At 38.2% G+C, this 8,322-nt stretch overlaps 1 protein-coding gene across 1 annotated transcript in view; it reads right to left on the minus strand.

The window, feature by feature from the left end:
- Positions 1-8,291, minus strand: part of LOC311584563 (monocarboxylate transporter 2-like) — a 35,269-nt gene extending 26,978 nt beyond the window's left edge. The window contains exons 1-2 of the mRNA XM_084759014.1: positions 8,137-8,291; positions 2,578-2,708 (exon numbers count right to left, since the gene is read on the minus strand). The gene's annotated coding sequence lies outside the window, so the exon portion shown is untranslated. The remainder of the gene's footprint in view (positions 1-2,577; positions 2,709-8,136) is intronic.
- Between the last annotated feature and the right edge of the window lie 31 nt (positions 8,292-8,322).

The following is an 8,322-nucleotide window of genomic DNA, read 5'->3' on the forward strand; positions in this document are numbered from 1 at the left end:
ATCATAACTTTAAAAATCATAAAAATTCAACTTTTGATTGGCACCATGGTTGAGAATTTATTATTTTTTACACAGTACTTTTTCTTTCTAGACTTATACTATATAAATTGCTTTTCACATGTAGGTAATTTTTAAATCAATCTAGATCTACAGTTTTAGAAGAATTTAGGAAATGAGTGACGAATGTGATTCTGATTTTATTTGAGAGAGTAGGTGAAGGTCAGTATAACTTAGACATTTTAAATGATACTGGAAAGTAGAATTCCTTCACTTCTTTAATATTCCTTAAGAGGTAATGTAGTTATTCTACATTAGTAACAAGTTATTCTAAACTAAATATAGGAGAGAGGGAGGAGGTGAGGACATATCCAAACACAAAGTGACAGGAAGTTCAGATTGGAGTCAGCAGATACTTTAGCAGTTAAAGAAGTTCGTGACCAAGCCTGAAAGCCTAAGTTCAATTCTGGGAATAAACAAGGTGGAAGTGGAGAAGTAATTCCTAAAAGAAGCGGTCCTCCACCCTCCACGTGTGCGCCTCAGTAAACAGATACACACACGCACGAACTCACACATGCATGCACGCACTCACACATGCATTCATGCATACAAGCACGCAGGCATTCACACACACAAGGATGCAGGAACTCATGCACTCATGCATGCGCACGCTCACAGATGCAGATGAATTTTATATTCTTGGTTGTGAGTCTAGCCTTGTTGCCTGTCTATGTGATTCTTGTGCTTTATTTTTGGTTCCTCACTTTTTTTCTGTCTGTCTGTCTGTTTTGTCCAAAGAAACCAGCAACAAGACAGGAGGTTTAGACATAGACAAATGATGCTTGGAAAGTGAGCACTGGTTTTTAGCGAAAAACACTTGTATTAGGTTTATACTCTATAGAATTTACAAATTAGTAAAAAAACAAAAACCTCACATATTTGTCAAGAATTATTTTTAAAAGGTGTATATGTTTACAGTGTGGTAAGATCTTTTTAAGCTGTTTCTTGTTGGAAATGATACTAATTATCTCTCTCCTAACTCTTCATGGATTAGTTTTTAGAGTAGTACTAATGCTGTATGATGACAAATTTACAATATCTGAGCACCCAACACAGGATCTTTATAAATACATATAATGCTTATAGAACACAGAGGGAAAGGCTAATTGTACACATTGTTTAAATAAGTTGAAGACAACAATCAGGCCTGGAAGTTGTCCTATGAATGTCTGCTTATGACAAATTTTTAAAATTAAATCGAGAAGTTACCAATTTCCTTTTTCCCTGAAAATTATAAAAGAGAACCCCAACAATAAATGAAGAAAAATCAAGGGGGCATTTATGGACTAAATAGCTTTGCCTTGTGTAATTCACAGACGGTTACAAGGAGTAAAGGCATCACCCCTTAAATTTCCAGTGTTCAGAATGAAAAGGAAACAGTCATTCATTACTAATCTATGAGTCCAAATGATTATAGACTTTATCATATGATATGTTAAACATTCAGAAGTAACTTTTTCGATGCATTTTCCAGTCATTTTAAAAGATATAAATACGGGCTGGAGAGATGGCTCAGAGGTTAAGGGCACTGTCTGCTCTTCCAGAGATCCTGAGTTTAATTCCCAGCAACCACATGATGGATCACAACCATCTATAATGAGATCAGGTGTCCTCTTCTGGCCTGCAGACACACATGCAGCTAGAACACTGTATACATAATAAATAACTGAATCTAAAAAACATAGTAAGTTTCATTATAGACATTATAACATTCTTGTCCTTTAAAAAAAAAGGTGTGAATACACACATCTCCTTCCTCCTGGCAAGGACACCAGACTCATCCCTTCCCCGCCCCTATCCACTTGCTCCCACAACCTGCCCGAGGGCCATGGCTTCCCTTCCTGCTGGCTGGTCCTACCCCTCCATGGAGAAATAAGAGATTTCTGTAGCCAACACATTCAAACCTGCAGCTCATTTGAGACCCATGTGCTCTGTGCTTGCACTCTCTTCCCCACTCCCAGGGTGGGACCTCAGATATGCACAGCCCACGCCACTCACTCCAGCTGCTAGAATAAAAGTCCTCAACACTTGCCATAGACTCCTAAGGATTACCTGTGAGTGTTTTCTCACTGGGCGTAGGTCTGCTCCACATGAAATACCCCCACAAGAAACTATAAGCTAAAGACCAGAAATGCCAATGCCAGGAGTGCTTTGCACTATTGGTGGTTTTGTTCACTGAAGTCCCACAGATCTTCTAAAATCAAAGCCTTATGTGATTTCTCTTGGCTACTCTCTAGAACCCAGTGGTAAGACCCAGAGACTGAAGATGTCACATGATTGAGTCACAGATAAGGAGAAATCTAGTTGGTAGGAAGCTGAGAGTTTCTTCTCTACTGACTCTCTTTCAGAGCACTTGAAGGAGCCATGCATAACACCAGAGGAAGTTTCCTATGAATCTTACCCAGCTATAAACCCTAAGAGCTACTGCTAGAAAGAAAAGTATTCCCTCAGGTGTTACATTTTGTCCCTTTTTATTTGTAAGTATGACCAAAAGTACCAGAAGCAAAAATGTACACTTACCTGTTCTCAGATGACCACTGCAACAGATTTCTTTTGGTGGTTTGTAGAATGTTTAAGCCTAGTCACTTTTATGTTGATGTAAAATCTTTGAAGGCAGTATCATAGGAGAGGTAGAGCAGACAGCAGATTATCTAAAGGAAAAGAAAAAGAAAAACAAATATTAAATGTATAACTCTATTCCACTGCCTCATTACTCATTAGGTTTAATTTACACCAGTAATTCCGCACATCTTTTATAGCTACAATAATTGAATATGTGCACATGCATACATCGATATATTTGTCAATCCACTAATTTAGTCACTAAGGTATGATTAAAGTGATAAAATATATATTTACATGGAGTCAAAAATCAAAAGTGCAAAGTAAAGAAGATTCAATTTTTTTTCAGAGCATCTCTTTCTTTTTTTTAAGGTTTGGATTCCTTTAATTTAATTTATTTATTCAGATTACATCTCATATTGTTAAACCATCCCTTGTATCCTCCCTTCCTCCAGTTTTCACTCTAATTCCTTCCCCTATGTCTGTGACCAAGGGAAACCTCCTCCCCCACTATATGATCATAGGCTATCAAGTCTCATCTTGGTAAGCCTGCTTATCCTTTCTCTGAGTGCCACCTGGTCTCCTCAGCAAGGGGATGTGGTCAAATATGGGGCACCAGAGTTCTTGTCAGGGTCAGTACCTGCTGTTTACTCATCTGTGGAGAATGTCCTGTCCATTGGCTAGATCTGAGTAGGGGTTTGATGTTTACTGCATGTATTCTCCTTGGTGGGTGCAGTAGTTTGAGCACACCCCCTGGAATCAGCTTCTTAAAGGACTATTAACAAGTTAAAGGGCCAGGAGAGATAGCTCAGTGGATACAGTGCTTTCCTGGCAGCATAAGGAACTGAAAATACTCCAGCATCTCTGAAAGTAGTACAGCGTATGGCGCTCTCTTATGATTCTGGGAAGTGGAGAAAGGAGTCTCTCTCAGGCCTCTAAGAAAGCTTATGAAGCTGAATGGATGAGTTCCAGATCCTAGTGAGGGACTCAGGATCACTAACAATGTTCCTGAAAATGCCACTGGGACTTGGCCTCTGCCGCCACCTACACTATAAACAAATGAGCACACACCTGGATGGACACAGACACATAATAGATTACACAAATTACATCTTAAAAAAAGAAAATGTATTGACATTCACTACGTACCTCTCAATTCCTTATGTCGATTTAAATAACTTGGTGCTAAATTCTGTGTGTACGTGCTCACATGTGTGTGTGTATATAACACTTAACAAAATAATCCAAATATTATCAATATTACAGGTTTAAACATGTGACACAAAAAATAATTTAGGAATCTGTTTCAGAATTCAAATTTCCTTATAGCATCTACATATCTGATAGATTTTATGTCTTTATTTGAGCTATAAACTTCAATAGGGTACTGAATATATAAACTTTGCTATAACAAATAATTTTGACCATATTAAGTATAAGAAAAAGTGAAAACCAGAGGGCTTTTTTTTTCAATAAAATAAGCAGTCACCCACTTTCCCTCTAAGGCTTCTGTTATAAAGTGTTCAAAGCAGACACCATGACCACTAAGTTTACGGTGCTTGTGTAAGAGGTTGAAGGGTGCGTGGGCACCAATAAAGAGAGTGAAAGACTCAGAAAGTCACTGATCAGACGTAAAAAACTGAAGTGCTATTACTCAGTGGGCTTCCAGGGGCTGTAGAAGCTCAGCTTATGTCAGCACTGGTCCTGCTGGATTTAGGGTTGTCATGGCTTTCCAAAGCTGAGTGAGTCAGAAACTACAGCCCACCCCAAGCAACGTGTCCATATCAATGTAGGAAATCGTTATATTTTCAGGTGAGTAATGTCTCTTCTACTTTCCTCTGGCATAATAAACTTCACTGAGACAGAGCACAGCCTCAGAGGAAAGCCTGTGGCATCCCTGAAAACTGGGTTCTGACCCCCAGGCTGTAATTAATTACACTGTCTTACACACAATAGTTAAGAAGCAAGAATAAAAGGGCCGCTGAGAAAAATCTCAGGATGCTACAAATTCTATTCACCAAAATTTCTACAAAATCTTGTATTGTATATTCTAACTGATCCACATTTCAGAAAAATCAATCTTTCAACAAATGATTGTCTTTAAAAAAAAAGGCTTAACCCAGAAGCCCCAACTTGATTATTTCAATTAATATACACTGTATCATTTTCCTAATGATTTTGATCATGGTCTAGTTTATATACACTTAAGCACAAGTGTGTGTATGCATTTATTGTTGATTTTAACAATGCACAATCATGTTTAAGGAATTTGTGTTTAATTAATAATACTAAGAAAAGGCAATTAAATTATTTCTATAATCTACAGATTCAGAGAAATAAGTAATTTGAAGCAAGAAAATATGGAAGAGGCATAAAGGATCAAAAGTGCAAAATTAGTTTCTCAAAGTGATGCTCACCAAGTTGGCAGTTTGTTGCTGTTACTGGTGTCTCTTTTATTAGCATCGATGACCCCCAGTTTCCCTGAAACCCAACTTAGGAAGTGATCTTTCTGGATTCAGTAAATCACTTCACTTGTCATTTTCATTCCGTTTTCGTTATTTCTGTGTTTATTTGCTTTTGAACGAATCTTGCTTTCAAACCACAGGCTGCTCTGAAGCTTGCTACATGAACTGTACAAGTCTTCAACTCAGAATCCTTCTGCCTCAGCGCCTCCTAAGTGCTGAGATGACAGCACACAGCATATCCAGAACCCTCAATTTTATCACTCTCCTGGATATCTAAATTTCACCTCCTGGGTAGGACCTTCCTGTAGTTTCATCAGAATTCATATACAACTACTGAAGCTAAGAACTACAACTTAACTTCACAGCCTGAAATTTTATGATTTCAGATTACTGATATCTATGTTTTCTACAACTTTTTGCAATCATTACAACATAATTACAAATTATGCAAAGGAGTTTGAATAGACTTCTTAATGACTGTCATTTCAAAAGGGAAAATTGTTTCATTCATTAGGAAATTTACTAATGCAATAACATGAATGCAGCAGATTTATACACACTGATGAGTGAAACAAACAGTAAAAGTTATAAACAGTAAAGTGTGGTTCAATTTAATTAAATTTATTTTTTATTTTCTACCTATTCCTGGCTTGCCTGCAAGTATAAGTGTCCATCATTCATGCAGTCTCCTTGTAGGCTACAGAAGGTGCACGATTCCCTGAGTCTGGAGTTACAGACAACAGTGAGCCACCACCTGGGTATGGGAACCAAACTCGGTTCCTCTACAAAAGCAGCAGGTGCTCTGAACTGCTCAGCCATCTCCTATGTGTTTTAGAGCATGTGCTGCTCTATTCTGGTGTTCTGCTTATGTGATCAATACCACAGAGTGTGGGTCTACAGACACAGTCTGAGAGTCAAGACTGCTAGCCATCTTGTGTCTGTGTCTTGGCTTTTGATTATCTTTATCAATGAAGTTTCATAGCATGTGCCTTGGTCAGTTTCTGTTCCTTAATGCTGGGTGCAGAAAAGCACAATTACCTTCCAGAATCTCCTTAAAATCTCATCTATAACCTGGCAGTAAAGGACACAGATGGACCTAACTTGAATACATAGAGTGTTGGCCAAAGAAGTCTGTCCCTTGGGTGCATTCCAATTACAAGGACAATTGTTTGCAAATATTTTCCCTCCATCATCCCTCCCCTAAAAAAAACACTTCCTACCCTTCCAAAAGGATGGTCCACATTCTTTTTACCACCTGAATGAAAGTAAGCATGCAAATCTCCCTTGGCAAGGTGGGTAATCTCTCTCCTCTTAGTCACCACCATGCAGGCTACTCAAGTGTATATGTACTACCTGACATGGTGGCTCAGGCTTGTAAGCTCACACTCAGGAGGTTGACATGGATCTCAAGATTGAAGGTCCACATGGAGCCTGTGTAATACACTATTTCAAAACCAAATAAAAATTTGTCTTTTTGCTATGACCTTATCTGTTGTCAGTGCCTTCAAGGAAGCTTCTTGGGGTAGTTAACAAAAGAAGATTTTTTCCTTAGTCATACACTGTTTGTCTGCTTATATGCACAAGCAAATTATCCACAACAGCACATAAAAAGCTATTAACTACAGATAGCTTTGGTGACTAGCTATATAAAACTTGTGAGGCTTTAAAATGTTTATAAAATTTTATAATTAATGTGTATTATTTTTCTATTATAAGCTTTTTAACATAAAAGTGCTGAAATATGAAACTTTAAATTTGCACATATAAACCTGTTCCTTTTTGAAATGGTCATATTCATTAGGAGGTACTGCTACTTGTATTAAAAGAGCCTAAACTGGAGGCACAAGTCTGGGTTCCAACTGCTCAGGAACTTAAGGGAGAAACATCATGTGTTCAATTCCTGCCAAGTCTCCAGAGAGAGAGTGCAATTCTAACATAGTCTATTTAGTGAGGCCCTGTCTCAAATTCAAAGGGAGAAGTAGGACATTCATATTGTTTTTTTCCTAATGCTCCTATTGTTGGTATTTTTCTAACACTAATTTTGCCATGCTGGAGAGAGAACAGACTCTGATTTTAGGATTCACTAGAAATAAAAATCTTGCCCAGAATTCTATCACCCATACCAGACACCCTGGTTCAAGTTTTGGAGCCACAGAGAATGGGGTCTCCTCCTATCAATACTAAATTTCAGATGAAACTTAGGGACATGTAAAAATTCTTAAAACTTTCAGGAGCAAGGCTATGAAGTCATTTATACTCTTTCTTCCTCAGATTTAGTGACATTCCCAGATCAACCAATAAGAAAACCTGAATAATGGTTGGGATATTTGGTATCACTCATTTTGCAATTAATCTTCCATGACTTTCTAACTGTTCTACCTCATTTCCTCTTGCTGTGAAAAACACCATAACCAAACCCAATGTGTGGAGAAAGGGTTTATTTCATCCTAAAGCTTACAGGCTATCATGAAGGAAGTCAGTTCAGGACTCAAGGCCATATCCTGGAGGCAGGAACTGATGCAGAGGCCATGGAGGAGCACTGCTTACCTACCAGATTTCCAAGACTTGCTCATCCTGAGTTCTTTTTCAACTAAAGATCACTTACCCAGGGGTGGCACTGATCACAGTTGCCAGGGTCTTTCAAATCAAAGTTAATTAAATTAAGCACCCCACAGACTTGCCTACAGGCCAGTCTTATAGAAGCATTTTCTAAACTGAAGTAACCTCTTGCCAATTGAGACTGGTTTGAGTCAAGCTGACCAAACCAAAGCAAACCAACCCAAACAATAAAAACTAACCAGCACACTTGCGTTTTAGTTCTTTCTCAGTTTCAAAGGATTAAATTATTAATGGCTTTAAGAAAGGGATTCCTAAAAATCTCTCGATATTTTTAGCAAATTTATATGGACGGACAAACCCTTTTTTGATTCTTCCACTATTATGCTCACTTTTCAAAGGTCAAATAAGAAAAAGATACATATTAATCCCAATCTCAGTAGCAGGAGTTGGAAATAAAGTAAAATCTACTGAAAGTGAGTAGGAGTTACAGTACCATTCAAGCAGGACTAAAGTATCACAACACAGTGAGTCGGTGTGGCCAGAGACATGAGGCCACACGGTCTTCCTTGTCACCAAGATGAGCCTCCTCTGTCTACTGACTCCTCTAGCCACCTGACAGTGGAGCTCTCCTGTGGAACATTGGTCCTTTCAGAAGCATGGACACTTTTAGTTCTATTTA

The sequence above is a fragment of the Acomys minous genome, assembly GCF_964271855.1.
Source record: "Acomys minous genome assembly, chromosome: 15".
NCBI classification, from domain to species: Eukaryota; Metazoa; Chordata; class Mammalia; order Rodentia; family Muridae; genus Acomys; species Acomys minous.